Source organism: Sinohyriopsis cumingii, chromosome 4 (assembly GCF_028554795.1).
Source record: "Sinohyriopsis cumingii isolate HCF-2022 chromosome 4, ASM2855479v2, whole genome shotgun sequence".
Classification (NCBI taxonomy): Eukaryota; Metazoa; Mollusca; class Bivalvia; order Unionida; family Unionidae; genus Sinohyriopsis; species Sinohyriopsis cumingii.
Window position 1 is genome coordinate 41,594,517 of NC_142964.1, and position 16,800 is coordinate 41,611,316.

At 33.7% G+C, this 16,800-nt stretch overlaps 1 long non-coding RNA gene across 1 annotated transcript; it reads right to left on the minus strand.

Moving 5' to 3' along the window:
* Positions 1–1,132: 1,132 nt before the first annotated feature.
* Positions 1,133–15,533, minus strand: LOC149801044 (uncharacterized). The gene is made up of 2 exons (XR_016420436.1): positions 15,146–15,533; positions 1,133–2,413 (listed from the first exon to the last, which is right to left on the minus strand). It is a non-coding gene; the product is annotated as an uncharacterized LOC149801044 (long non-coding RNA).
* Positions 15,534–16,800: the final 1,267 nt, after the last annotated feature.

Consider the following 16,800-nt stretch of genomic DNA (forward strand, 5'->3'; position numbering starts at 1 on the left):
AAAAAAACTACCAGAACGAAACCTCTTGAGGTGGAATGAGTGAAAAATTGAGCGCGTTTAGTAAGTAAATTCACTTTACATACATTCAAACTCCATCATATTGTAGAAATTTGGATCTAATGTCTGTTCTTTCTCTGAAATTACAGGCTGGTGCCAAAGGCATGTCGACTAACCAGACGTCATAATACTGGCTCGCGACAAAACGTCTTGAAAATGATAGAAAACCCCCTTGGCTTATTCCTTAATGCCAATTATTCGTTTGTGATTCAGACATATCTTTTGAGTGTCGGCAAAAATTTATTTTGAATTTCTCGTATTTTCTTTAGAAAGGTTAAAAGACAAAATAACGTAGTAACATGTAACTTTGAAATATTCCACAAATACATTTTGTTATATTCACTCAGTTGCTTTGGTGCATAGTATATAGCGTTTTTTTTTTTAAAAAGAAAACAATCTGGTTATTTTTTGTTTCTTTTTTATTCTGGTTTACATTTATATTATATTAAAATAGCTTTTATGCAGAAGAATGTCTTGGCATAAAGTAAATAACAAAGAAACATTTATAAATAATTTACAATTTAGGTCACTCTCTTAATCCATAAAGAGAGTGATGCTGTAGTAATGAAAAATGAATACAATCAGTTGACACAGCTTGAGCGATTACATGCACGAGGAACAGTTTCATGTCTGACATATTGGTAAAATATTGTTCTTATTTATAACTACGAAACGTTAGTCTTACTCTTTTCTTTCAGTAAGTGCCTTTTCATTTTATACTTGTCAGTGAATTAATGTTTCTTCCAATAGAACTCATTTTAATAATTCACTGGATTTAATTATGAAATATATTTTTCGTTACTGCGGCCATAAATGGTAAGTATGACCACATGTCACAGGGGAGAACCAAGATAGATTCTCACAATGTGCTGTTTTATCTTTACATTTTTACATTTAATTAAGAAAGAGAATTATGTTACTACATATATTTTCTGTGCGGAAATCAACACAGTGCAGCAGAACACAAACAGTCAACAGCTGACATTATGGCGCTGAATATTTTAAGAAACCTGTTACTGCAAATTTGCTATAACTAATGCTCGCCCAAATTACTGATCATAAAATAAAAAGAAAAAGAAAATGACGGATATATTTTACTCACTCGATGAAATATATCCGTTATTCCGTGGATACAAGCAAATATCCTGTGTATGTCATATCTCACAAAGAGGAAAGACATTTGCTTGCAGTATCTTTACAGATGTAGTAATTTTGAATTAAAACCAGCACGTTAAAATAAATAAGAAAATCACAGGCTGATCCTGATAAGATTTTATCTTTACATAATGTCAGAAATTTCATACAAATATATCCTTTGTACATTATTCCAATCATGAAAACGTACATTAAAAGTATTTTTGTACATACTGTTTTAGGAGTAGACGGAGACTTCGAGATTCATAAAATTTATTTTGTACTCCTTTAGAAAATATGATTTGCGTCACAAACAAGTTTTTGGTCAAATAGAGCCAGTAAATGTCTAAACAAATAATTTTGGTATCATATTTGGTATATACATCATCTACTGGATCATTTCAAAGAAGTATTGGTATCAATCATATATGAAACTTGGAATTAAATCATACAAATCTTTTGTTGTCAGTGGAATAAACAAATTAGAATGCTCTTAATTCAGTAATTATTTCTGAAAGTATAAACTAGAGATAATTTTTCTATTGACATTTATTAATTGCACATCGGTGAGAAAAGGTTTCATGGATATTCACTCTATGGGCCGCACAGTGATGAAAATCGACAAATCTTTGGAGCCATTTTGGACGACAGCTGGTGTGTATCATTACCATTGCAATATCTCAGAACATCATGTAGCGTTGTCGACGTTATTATTAAAGAAGATAATATTTATATGCCGCCTTTTCTACAACGGACAGAGCACGAAAAGTCTTCAAACGTTTGAGAACATTCAGCGCTGCTTTTGGAAGTATCCGATCAAGATGAGTCAAATGATGAGTCGATTAGGATCTATGAGTCAAAAGATGAGTAAAGTCCATTAGGTTCTATTATTAAGGACCTTTTCCCAATGCGTTTTTGTAGCATATTACACATATTGCAACAAATGCTATTAGTATACCTGCTCATGAAACAGCAATTACAAACACTTTTGCCCTGTCGAATGTAGGTTGAACCTATTGCTCTCTTAGCTTCTTTGTATAAAGGGATTCCGTCCAGAGTTGAGATACACTCAACGCAAGCATTTTGGTCTCCCAGTTCAACACAGTACCTGCAGCTTGTCTCCGGGTCAACAAAGCCATCAATTCCACGGGATGCTACTATTGCCAAAAGCATGAAGGTCACAGTACCGACGAAGTAAGCCACAGTATATAGCCTGTCCATTCTGAAAAATAAAAGACACATCTATGTTGCTAATTGGCTGTTGTTCTCTTTCTCTATGTCAATATATTTTATAAGATGTAGCCTAATTTGAAATTACAAGGGTACAAAGTTTTGAACATGTTCATACTGAGCAACTCAACAACTTCGAAACATAAAAACCATTGTAACGCCATGCAATAATTTTAAGACTAGTAACGATTTGTTCTTGTACATGGACAATATACATTCTAGGAACTTCTTCCATGATATATCTCGAAAAAAAGACAAAAAAGCACAGGTATTAGATTCAGTTGCCATATACCATGTGTAGACGGCTGTAAGTCCGATCCAGCGAAACTTAAATTTACTGCATTTATCCAAAATATCAGTCATTGGGTAAATGAAAGGAGCAGATTAAATTATTATATGTAATCAGTACTTGCATGATATCATTAACATACATAGTGTCAGCAATTGTATACATAGATGACAATGTATACCAGTGATATATATATGGATGACAATGTATACCAGTGGTATATATACATGGATGACAGTGTATATCAGTGGTATATATATGGATGACAATGCATACCAGTTGTATATACATGGATGACAATGTATACCAGTGGTATATATATGGACGACAATGTATACCAGTGGTATATACATGGATGACAATGCATACCAGTGGTATATATATACATAGATGACAATGTATACCAATGGTATATACACATGGATGACAATGAATACCAGTGGTATATATATGGATGACAATGAATACCAGTGGTATATATACATGGATGACAATGTATACCAGTGGTATATATACATGGATGACAATGAATACCAGTGGTATATACATGGATGACAGTGTATACCAGTGGTATATATATGGATGACAATGTATACCAGTGGTATATACATGGATGACAATGCATACCAGTGGTATATGTATACATGGATGACAATGTATAAAAATGGTATATACACATTGATGACAATGTATACCAATGGTATATACATGGATGACAATGTATACCAGTGGTATATATATGGATGACAATGTATACCAGTGGTATATATACATGGATGACAATGTATACCAGTGGTATATACATGGATGACAATGTATCAGATGGATTAAACTGATCATCGAAAGCACAGAAACAAATTCAGATTTCCTTAAGTGTAACCATAATTGGTGGAACACCCAAAGATTAATACAAATTAAGATGGCTGGTTCACGAAAAGACAGATTAATTGTAATGGACTTAGTACATGGATATTTTGTCAAAATATGAAATGAATTAACAGTTTATAACAGAATTATTCCTCTCGGTAAAAATCGCAATACTTTCGTTTGAAACAGCTGTTGTAAAGAAATAAGATCTAATTAAAATCGAGATTACCTTCATAACGGATATCTGACAGGCACCATAAAATTTAATGTTCCCCCAGTCATCTTAGTTTTAGAACCTTTTATATAATGAAGCATTTCATGGTTGGTTAGAGAGACTGAGTTATCATTAACTTTCCAAATGAGGAATGAAAGCTGAACCTTGAGTAGCAAATCAAAACGGTGAACAAAACATGACCTTATATCGATGTCCATCATTTACACTTATTATAAGTAGACCTTTGTTTAAATAATATTCCAAAGAAATACTTGCTGTATACTCAGTATCCAATAATAAGAAAATTAAATTCATTACACATCGACCATTCAAGGCAGATTACATTGGTCTACAATTTTTTAAAAGTCGTCTGCTTCAGAGATAAAATGTGCTATTTATTATGGATTTTGATGTCCTAATTCAAATATGACAATTAAAACAACTAATTGGCTACTGTTTCCAAGATATTAAAGTTTTACATTTTACGTCTGTGCATATTGTGGAGTTTTAGAGTTTTAATCATAAATTTAAATCCGTGGTCATTTCATGCATTTATAGTTGCGTTACATGATAATATTTTGCCTGTCCTGTTTATGTAACACTTAAAAAAAAACAGCAAAAGGGTGTTATAAAAAACATTTAGTATGAAAAAGGCAAATAACTGGAGCATCCTGGCTTGACTCTCGCATTCATTAAATGGAACATCTCTTGTCACTGTTTAGCAATAGTCTGGAAACACTGATAGCGTTTCTCTATTGTTGCAATGTCCTGGTGAAATTGCTCACCGTGCTCGTTGCTCACTGCTCCACAGTTCGATGATCCAGAATTAGTAAAGTTTGACATTTATTTCGGAACCATTCTGGCTATATACCAGTGAATTATCAGTGGAAACATATCATTATCAGCAGAATACAATAATCTGAAATAATTTTAAAAGAAACTATTCATTGGCAAATGTGTATCTGAAAGAATACACGAAAGAAACGGAGATGTTTAGAAAACAACCATAGCAAATCTGACATGGATATTATGGGTACAGCCTGATAAATTGACATTTTTGATATAACGTCATTACTGGCATTTACCAATCAAACACCACTATTTGACTCATTCGAGTAGGTGATTGACTCTGTTTTTCTCACTTAGACCTTTGTCTTTGATAGCAAAGAAAATCCTTCTAACCAACTATTCTTTTAAAAACAAAACTAAATATTTTTAACCAATAACATGTTGAAACGTATTCCCAAGATTTTCCCAGATTCATTTTGAGAAATTCTGTGATCACGAAATAAGACTCTTGTAATTCAAGATGAAGGATAAGACCTGAGTAAACCAAATGTTATCAGCTATCGGATGCGGGCGTCAAGCCTGCTGTAGCCCGTATGTAAGAAGTTATCAATTTTTTGTAAGCAAAACAGTTTCTTTGATGGACATAGCTAAGTTAAATCATTATATTAACTTTCACAATATAATTAAAAGCAGTTGTTAAATAGTCGAAAATGAAAATCATCAAAATAATTAAAAAATTATTGTTGTTGTTGTTGTTGTTGTTGTGGGTTTAACATAATTTGTTCAGCACACTAAATGCTATATATTGCGGCCGGTGTAATTCGTGGAGGACGAACCCTGTCAAGAACCAAGGACACACAGAAAGAAACTGTCGAGCTTACTAATATACCCACACTGGCCGAGACCGAGACTCAAACCCACGTAGACATAGGTAGATGACAGTTCTGGTAAAGGAGAGCGCTTTATATCACTTGGCCACAAGAGGTCCATCATTTACGCGTGTACTCTAACCAATAGTAAGTAAAATCATGAGAAAGATTGCATAGATATAAAATACTTATCATGGAAATTAGCAAATACCATAACAAGTTTATAACTATTGCGGTGTTTAGCGGCTTCAACGAATCGCCTTTTATAATCGAATGGTTGTTACAGAGCAATGACGTACATGAGAAATTTCATTAAGGAACAACAGTTTCGTTTAAACGTTAACTCTTTCACAATGACATCAAATTTAATCACAATTTCAATCGATTCAGTTACATGGCTCATTGGACTGTTTCTGCTCTTACACTTCATGTTCATAATTCGACATTATTTGCATTCACTTGTGGAAAGTGTAAAGAAAAATCTTGCAAAAATGACTTCCGGAATTTAACGCATTCAGACAGTATCGAATTTTCTAAATGTTATATTCTCCACATTTACAGGTCGTAAATCTCTTGGCATTAATTTGCTCTCCTGCATACATTTAATTGTCATACTTGCTCTACATTTGGCTAAACGGGTTTTGGAATGAAATAAGAAAAAAAAAACACCCCAGAAAACAAATAAAAACAGAATTAGAAAGTTCTCATTATAACACCTCGACCCTTTCTATGACTCTTTGAAACCTCTGACTATTTATGTTTAATTTCATCTTTATTCTCACGTGTTTCCTGTTTTCTATTACACTCAAATGATCGACAACAAACATATACGGCAATTTAACAATAGTACAGGAACAACGCATCAAGAGAAAATTACCAATAAATGAGAAACACTTAATTTGATATTTATGACAAATGGTTTTATTAATCTGATTAATGTCCTATTAAACATAATTGCTTTTGGCTTTTGATAATGTTTTATAGGTTACAGATAAAAAGATCTGCCGTGGAAAATTACTGACTCATTAGAATAACGTATTAAAAACCGCATATGGCTATATGCCACCACTGTGTACAGCTTTCTGAGAACTGATGTATGATAGATTCATTTATTTGTCAAACAACTGTCATGTTTGAGGGATGTATGTACGTATGCATGTATGTACGTACGTACGTACGTACGTACGTATGTATGTATGTATGTATGTATGTATGTATGTATGTATGTATGTATGTTTGTATGGCGTTGTCTGGTTCCGAAGATGAGTCAATGGAAATGCTTTTTACTCCGGGGTTGCCTTATGGAAAGATAATGTCGGTATTGTAAATACATTGAAGATTACTGTCTTATTTTGTCTATACAATTAACAATCAAACGATGTCCTTTACTTGTTGACGCCAATACTTAATTGTTGCAAAACAGTCTGGTCAGAATATAGTTCAGTTTGCAGAGTCTTCTTTGATCACCAAATTCCAAACTACTGTATGTACTCGTTTATAAGACGAGTACGACTGCACACTGCACCTACACAGATCTGCCGTCGCATAATGGAGTTTGTTAAGAGCAAACAATAGAAAAATCAAAATAAACCCTGATCTGCATGCGCAGTATGCTACGGCAGATCGTGATTTTTCTTGTTTGCAGTTTGGCTAGACTTATAAGAGGGTGTATACAGTGGATGTTGTCGACGGTTTTACTTCATGTCTGAATTGGCGAATACATCTGTAGACACTGGCCACCAGCATGTATTACTGAACAATGGATAAGTTCATCCCGACAGAGCTACATTTTCACTATACATTGAGAACATTAAGAATATCCATAGCACCTTTCGAAGTATTAACACCAGTCTGCCTTATAAACGACCTTCAGGTGCGTGTCATTGTCTTTCGCATTGAATGGATTATTTTATTTCTTTTCGATAAATACAAAATAAATAAAAGAATGGAAACATTTTGGTGCAAACTATTACAAATATTAAATTACTACTGGATTTCTCGTTGGAAAATAGAGTAGGTAGGGTAATCTATGCACTGAATACGTTCTAAGTTAGTGGACATCTGGACTCGAAGATATAACCTTATTTTTGGACAGGTAACTTTGCCTCTTGTGACCAAATGTCTCGTCTCCAAAGCATCTGAATTCACTAAATGTTCTTCAGATGGGAAACAAACGTAAAGGAACAAATGAAAAATGATACTGAAAAATTGCACACAAAGAAACTAGGATTTTAAACAATCCTGACTCCATATCTCTCCTTACACAAGTGAACTTTTTCAAGGTGTTAGTTTGTGCCCTTTGCAGGCAACGTTTGTATTAAAACGCTGTTTCTGTTCTGTCATATTTGTTTTATTAGATTTATTCGTATAATGTCTTCTGATTGAAGCGTGAACCTGAAGCACGCGGAGACAAATGTCTTGGTTCAATTTCCTTCCAATTATTGTGATCATCAAAAAATTGAATTATCTCAGAGAAATACCAATAATTACCCTGTTAATAAAGGATTACATTTTTACCGATTTTATATATAATAGTATAACGCCAACAAAGAGGCGAACTTCTTTTCAGTATATTTAATACCACACCACATGTAGACCGCTCCGGTGGCCTAGTGGTTAGAGTATCCACCTCGGATGCTGGAGGTCGTGGGTTCGATCCCCGGCCGAGTCATACCAAAGATTTACAAAAATGGTACTAACAGCTACATCGCTTGGCGCTCAGCATTAAGAAGTATGTGTTAGGACTGGTCGGCCTGGTGTCAGGATAACGTGACTGGGTAGAACATCATGCTACATGCCTGCGACATGACGCCCAAGTTCTAGGTATCACTATAAACTGCATTCATAGCGATATGACTGAGAAATTGTTAAAGCTACGTTAAAAATCCAAATCACACACTCACACACACCACCACACGTCATTGTGAAATGGCGTTTTAACTCGAACAAACAAGACAACTGTTTGTACCTTTGTTCGATACCCCATAATTAAATTGAATTATATAACGATGGGCAGAAATTCACCACAACTTTGTGGAACATATATTTTTCTGGGACATCCTTCCTGGGATCCATGGAAGACTCAAAGGTGATACAAAACCATAAGTAATTCCCTGGACATTTATTGAGCATTTATTTTTTGACCAAACGTATAGTAGTCATAGCACAATGACATACAATACATGTAACAGATATTGGATTAAGATCACTGGGTCAAGGTCGGTAAGGTCAGTTTTGTTGGGGACATTTTATATGCGTATTTGCCATTGCGAAATATTGGTAATATTTAGTTTTTAAATATAATCCCTTAACGACTTTTGTCAAACAAATTACCGAAAAAGTAAAATAACATAGAATATTAAACTGAAAATCGTCAATTTTAAGAAAATAGAAAAAAATAAATCTTGGAATTCCTTTTTGTGTTGTTGCTGTTGTTTTGTTTTTTATTACATTATTACCATAGTGAGAGTTCAAATCCATTCCAAAGTATAAAATAAATTGATGATATTTTCTTTTCTTACATTAATGCTAGATATATTTTATCGTCTGGTACCGAAATCTTGATATTTTAACGTTATATACCAAAGATGCTCCAGAATCGAAGTTTACAAGATTAAACTAACTGTTCATTAAAATACCCTTTCCCAACCCCCTTTCCGTAAATTCAACTCTTTCATGACCGTATCATATAAATATATGTGACATAAGAAAGCGATAGGATTTGGTTGATCTGATCTGTCTCAGTAAATTACATGTTTTTGTCATTTTGTAAAATATTTGACCCAGTCGGAAAACAATTCTAATCAGATCCATCTGTGTATCACAGAGAGTTTTTCGTTGACATCGAAGAATGGGTAAATAGCTTTAGAACGACGTCTGGTCAACATTCATTACGAAAGATTAATTTCCAAGTCTAAAATGTAAGGCTGTTTCTATTTATTTGTTCTAGGTCACAAAGTACTCGTTTTTGTTGCTGCAGATACAATTTTTGGTGACACACAGAGGACAACATCGCATGGCATGATATGAAATCTTAGATTTTCACATGTGAACATATTGGAATGGAAATTTTTTTTTTTTTTTTTTGGGGGGGGAGGGCAATAAGTGTCTATTTTTACACTCAGGCATATAATAATATGCATTTCATTAGAAAGTACGTCCACAGATGTACCGAACAGAATCCTTAGACATTCAGTAAACCAGCAATAAATGTGAGCTTACATCTTGCAAATAACGATTTGGAGTTCATGTTTTTGGGATTCTTGACACTGCTAAAGAATGTCAGTTCAGTCTCGTGAGGTAGCTATATCTTGTTGTTGTTGTAGGGTTTAACGCCATTTTTCAGCACACGATAGGCTATACATGGCGGCCAGTATTAATGGTGGAGGAAGAACCCTGGAAATCCCCAGAAAGAACCACCGACCCTCGAGAAGCTACTGGTAAGCTTTCTCACATACCCACATTGGCCGAATCCGAGACTCGAACCTACGCAGACAGAAGTGAGATGGCAGTCATCCGTAACGGAGAGCGCTTTAGAGGTAGCTATATGTATCTCTGTCACAGAAGAGGATAGTATCTTCTGCGAATTGACCCATCAGACAGTCAGTGAACGCTTGACGTACTCATTAGCCTATATATATTATTTGAAACCATCGCCATTTCTTTTGAATATGAAATGAAAATTATTCGAACCTGATTCATAAATCTATTGGTGAAATTTTACGAAAACTGCATCAAGCATATAACTTTTTTTTAAAAAAAGGAGTTGAATTTGTATATTTTATACAGTAAATTCTTTCTATTTGCAGAAGTCGATTATTCAAGATTATGTCCTGCTACACGATTAAAACAATTCTCACATAGCTGACGATTCAGTTAGGTAGTAGTCCATGGAAATCTGTGTTATGCACTAATAGATAAACTCCACTCTTGACCAAGGGGTAAATTAACGAGGGAAATTATCTGTAGTGAGCAATTTCAATGGACTATTCAATGACAAGCAACCTTTGGGACCCTCGTGTTAATGGAGAAGGAATTAAATGAGTTTAATGTATTATGCAGGCAGAGTAACGTAGTGGCGTGTCATTCGTGACTAAAACGAAAAATTGGAATAAATTAATGGGTACATAAAGAATTGTTCTGAAATACTGAAACACAGAATGTGGGGTTTCTTCTTTCCTTTATGAGCATTCGGTAATTTTCGATAATTTTAATGCAGACACGCATCCCTTTTCCTTACGTTTATTCACTAAGTGACACAATTAATCGCTTTTGAACAAATTCATGACGATTTAGCAAATAATCAATCAAAATAATTAGGCTCATTTACAAATCCAAATTGCTTGCTATTAAATTCTTGTGTTAAAAAAATGACTACACCGCTTTTCTTAGAAAGACGAAATTGAAGATTATAATTAGCATCGGAAAAAAAACAAAAACAGTTTCGTTGTTTAAATTGCACATGTCGGCATAGATAAAGGTCTTACAATGTTGTCCTAGTTTGTACTAAAATTGCAAAGAACGTGACTAGAATAGAAAAAGAAAGTGATCAAAGAGGCTTTTATCTATCGCATTTGCTGAATCATGTCAAAATGGTTTGCAAAGTCTGAAAGAAATACCGCCCGAAGGTTAACGATATTTCTACTGCAACTAAGAGCTGAAGCTCAACTATGGCCATTAACAGACGCGTCATACTTCGCTTTCATTGCCGAAAATGTCAACATAAATTGACTAAATTCAGATCTGTATCAGAAATAAACATTGATGCCAAAGTCGAAATTAAGATTTTTTCAATGCCCTAGAAACACAGCATGATTTGAGTTTAAGCCACCAGGAACATAAGCGTTGCCATATCACCAACGGTTGAATTAGATTTGAAAAGAATGAGACCAAAAAATATACTGAGCGTGACTGTGCTAGTCTAATCAGAAATATCTGCTCATTTTTCATAACGATGTACTTGGAAAAGAAGATTATTCGAAAATAAGTTAATAATGTGGAAATACTGGCATCATTGTTTGTATGAGTAGGCTTATTGTGGAGATTAAGGTTTCTTATTTGTTCTGGCAGAAAGTAGAAAAATAAAATAGCATCGCTTTGTGTCTGGGCTATACATTAATTTAACGATCCTTGCTTTAAAAACAGTGTTAATCCTACGTGTCAAATTTACAATTTTATCCATGGTTTAGATTGATATCATTCTGTATAAATTGTGTACATTTAAATTTGTCAAAATTCGAACATTTGTGATTTTAGCTTTTCCGCTGTAACTTAATATAAATATATTCATTGTTTAGAGTGACAGACAATCCCAAACGTCCAAACGTTTAAAACGTATATTGCTCTTAACATTTTGTTTACACATATCACTATAATAAAATATGTTACCTTCGTATCTTGTAAAATGATATATTTTACAGTTTTTAAACAATCTAGATGTGTTTTGCTTACATATGGTTAGTAGCTGATTCAACAAAAGCAATTTTGTAAATTTTCTTTAGTCACACTCAAAAACAAGATCAACAGCATTACAAAAGGACATGTCGACGTATCATACTGATGTTGTAACAAAGAAAATGTGTCAATATTGATACAAGTGCCACAGAAACACGCAAAGCAGTTAACATAGCTTAGAATGACCAAAGACGTTTTTTTATTCAGCCCCAAAATATCACCGTCAGGATAACAAACGACTAATAAGAAAATAAAGATGAACCAGTGTTTCGTTAGCAAATTAGCATTTAAATCCATTTACAAATTGTTCAGTAATAATTTTCTTGACTACACAAAGACGTTAATAAATGTAGCTTATTTACGCATAATTGTTAGTGATAACATAAATATATTGCATTAGGTTATGTTAGACTTTGGAAACATAATATCTTACAGTTAACAAGGCCATGGCGTCTTCTCTTATATATACTTACTCAGGACGGAAAGCTGAAATTCTCTGGCACAGTTTGGTTCTTCGTATGGAAAGTAAATGTATGTATGTATGTATGTATGTATGTATGTATGTATGTATGTATGTATGTATGTATGTATGTATAATTATAGTCTACCAGTATAAAACTTGAATAAAGAATAATATAAAATGTCCATCATTAATTTCTTGTCAGTACATCATCACATCACATGAGTAATTCTCAAGTTCAGATTGATTAACAACAGGTATTGGTATTAGGACGGTGTAGATATTATACAGTCCTAAATGCGAGTAATTATGCATGTTATAGGACGGTGTAGATATTATACAGTCCTAAATGCGAGTAATTATGCATGTTATAGGACGGTGTAGATATTATACAGTCCTAAATGCGAGTAATTATGCATGTTATAGGACGGTGTAGATATTATACAGTCCTAAATGCGAGTAATTATGCATGTTATAGGACGGTGTAGATATTATATAGTCCTAAATGCGAGTAATTATGCATGTTATAGGACGGTGTAGATATTATACAGTCCTAAATGCGAGTAATTATGCATGTTATGCATTTGACAACTTTCCATTGAATGAAGAACAATGACTCAATTTAATTTAGTGTGAACGAGTCGCATTTATCGTATGATAATACATGCACTGGCGTATTGTGGGGATAAAGTTGTCCTGTCGGAGTAAACTATAATAAATACCAATGGTAAGATGGATCGAAGCAGCCTCTCTTGGAATATATCAAACTACACTTTCCCCTCAGCCTCTCTTGGAATATACCAAACTATGCTTTCCCCACAGCCTCTCTTAGAATATACCAAACTACGCTTTCCCCACAGCCTTTCTTGGAATATACCAAACTACGCTTTCCCCTCAGCACCGAATAAATAAATTAATACGCCTACCGATTTTGTCTGTAATTAAATGCTTACTAAAAGGAATCGCCATCAGGATGACGCTACAGGTAGACATTAGTTATACGGCATAACAAAAACAAGTCTTAAAGAGAATAGAACTTACTTTAGGCAGGTATAAGTTCTAAGGCATAACAATAACAGGTCTTAAGGAGAATTGTACTTACTTCAGGCAGATATAAATTGTACACCATAACAATAATATATCTTAACGAGAATGAAATGTAACCCCAAATAGAAGAGCCTGCATTCTGAAATCTGCATAGATACAAACAATGCAGATTTAGGATGTAAATAAATTAAGCAAAGAAACTCACTATATGACTAACGAACAAAAATCAATTAATAAATCAAACAATAAAAAGTAAACAATAAAGGAACCAATAAAAAAAATGAGTAAATAAGAGTTTCCGGATGATAGATGAGATGGTATTAACTTCGTATCTTCATCATGATACATTGTTTGTGTTTCTTTATGTGGTACTGTTAAACAATTGGTCCTTCACGGTTAATTGGTCCTGCACGCAGTTACCTGGTACTGCTAAACAATTGGTCCTGCACGCAGTTACTTGGTACTATTAAACAGTTGGCCCTGCACGCAGTTACTTGGTACTGTTAAACAATTGGTTCCTACACGCAGTTACTTGGTACTGTTAAACAATTGGTTAACAAACGCAGTTACTTGGTACTGTTATACAGTTGGTCCTGCACGGTTATTTGGTACTTTTAAAAAAAATTATCCTACAAGCAAAGTTCATATTGAAGCAGACGAAGACGCATGGACAATACATGTGGATAAATAAATCATAAATATCAAAACATGTGATGAGGTAGAAACTCAGCCATGCCATTGAACATATATTACAAAGATGTCTGACTGAAAAATCATATAATGATGGAAAATCTGCAAAATCAAAACAACAACTGGGCTCCCAGCAGATCTCTAAGAATTTATGAGAACTTAGGAATGTAGCCACATTAAAACGCTGATAGTTGTCTTTACGGCAACCAGGGAATGTCGCCAAATTACAACGTCTATGCAAATGAAGATAGTTGTCTTAACGGCAACATGCTTTTTGATCTAAACGTTGACATATTTATTCTAAAATGTACTACAGTTAAATACATAAAAAGTTAAAAAATAATAAACTAAAAAACCCAGCAACAACAAAAGAATAAAACTCTGGCAGACAGTGTTACATTATTAATGCTGATATTCTCTCGAACATTATTAAGGTATTGTGAAAATATTAAGAATTTAAGATGCATACTGCCTTGTAAGATTCAAAATTAGATTTCATACTAAGAGGTTGTAACTTACAACAATTCATACTATACATTTTAGCCATGTTTTAATGATTTTACATGTTTCATCTTTATCAGTTATTTTATTTATATTTTACAGAAGTTTAACATCATTGCGTTTTTATTTTATCTTGTTTTACTTGGTTGGTTGTTTATCTGGAAGGCTTCATCTTCATAACTGTTCGTGCAATTCAATTAACTTAACCTTTTGATGGCACTACATAGCCACCTTTGTGCTGAAGTGCCGTAAAACACCACATACAATGATATACATACATACATACATACATACATACATACATACATACATACATACATACATAATTTAGTAACTGAAAAATAGAACAAGTAAAATGTAGTGACACACCTGGAAAAGTAGACAATCCATTCTATAAAAAGTGTATTTGCTTTGAATACACAATAAAACAATGAGGGTTTCACACTATTTTAACTTTACCAATGTCTAAACAACATGTCTCTGGTTACATCTTATAGGAAGTCTACTGGAATACGAAAAATTCGAAATAGATCATAAAATCTTACCTAACATAGGTCATCAAAGTACTTTGGAAGCAAACAAGTGTTCCGTGCTCTCTTTATCACAGTCTGATCGTAAATTCAAAGAATTGACTCAACACGTTCATAAAATTGCCAATATTGAATTCCCCGGTGAAAATATGTCATAACCACATGATCACAAGGTCTGCGACGGATGCATTCATCATGAATATTGACAATCCACGATTCTCTGATTATAGGAGTGTCGTAGCGATCATCTTCAGGGACTCTTCTCGTGCCATAGCGAATCAAGGCATCAGAAACAAATCCAGCAAGGGTTTGACAAAACAAAGCCTAACTACATGAAGTCGATTGTTATGAAAATATTGGTTCATCTGGGACGAGTACGCTTTGAAAATACCAGATTAATTTAACTGCCCACAAAACCTGTATTAAAGAGTGACGTATTCTATACGTAATGAACATATGCTGCTAAAGCTCTGGGCATGATTACGCCCACTTTATGATCGAATTATTTCTCCCATATGGTTTGGATATTTTTCTACGTTTATGGTCACTACCTACATTTAGGATTGTCCAGGCATGGGGATTATTCAACTCTTCAGTATGAGTTTGAGTTTGAGATTTAGTTTCAACCAATAAGAAATGATGTTGACTTAAAAGTTTCATTTTCATTGGATGGCGATGAAAACTCAAAGATTCAACCTCAGAATATAATACCAGCATATATCCAATAAAAATATAGTGTATGATTCACCTATGTCTGTCTGTGTCTGTCTGTCTGTCTGTCCGTCTGTATGTCTGTCTGTCTGTCTGTCTGTATATATATATATATATATATATATATATATATATATATATATATATATATATATATATATATATATATATATATATATATATATATATATATATATGTATATATATATATATCCAGTAAATACTAATTTCCCCAAATTGAATCGAATACAGAATCAGATTAACGTTTGAATCGATTTCTTTTACATACAACTGATTTATAATGATAGGAAAATGTTTGTTTGGCCGCTTAGCAGTGCTACAGAGGTATCGAAAATCAAAGCTTGTAACACGAGCTGCCCATTTCATGAGAATATTTAAGGTCTCTTTCGATAGTAAACCGTTATCTTGCACACCGATTTTGTAGTAAGCAAAAGCAAATTTGTGAAGAGACAGTTATTGACTGGAAACACAAATTAACATAACAGCATGTTGTATATGGTCAAACATATAAATGTCCCAAAGTACACAAGGGAACTATTTGAGTAGTTAATTATTTGTTTTTTTTTAAATATAAACATTAAGTGAAAATTTATTCTAGACATTAAATAATGTAGTTTTGTCTCTATTAGGAAACCAAAACAATGGAAACTAGTTTATATAATAACCATCCGTGAACTGTCAAACCTCTGTAACCATGACAACCTGGAGAATGTCATGTATTTTGATCCCATTATTGCTGTTCTAATGTGACTGTAACCTATGTATATAATATTAACCACCGTAAAGGGGCCTACAAGTTTGGTCGCGACAGTGCCTGGATTAAATAAGCTGTCCTGTGCATTGTCAGACATAATTTGGATAGCTATACTTGTCCTGGAAGTGCGATTATATCAGGCTAGGAACAGTAAACATCTTTGTCGATCCTAGCGCAACGACTG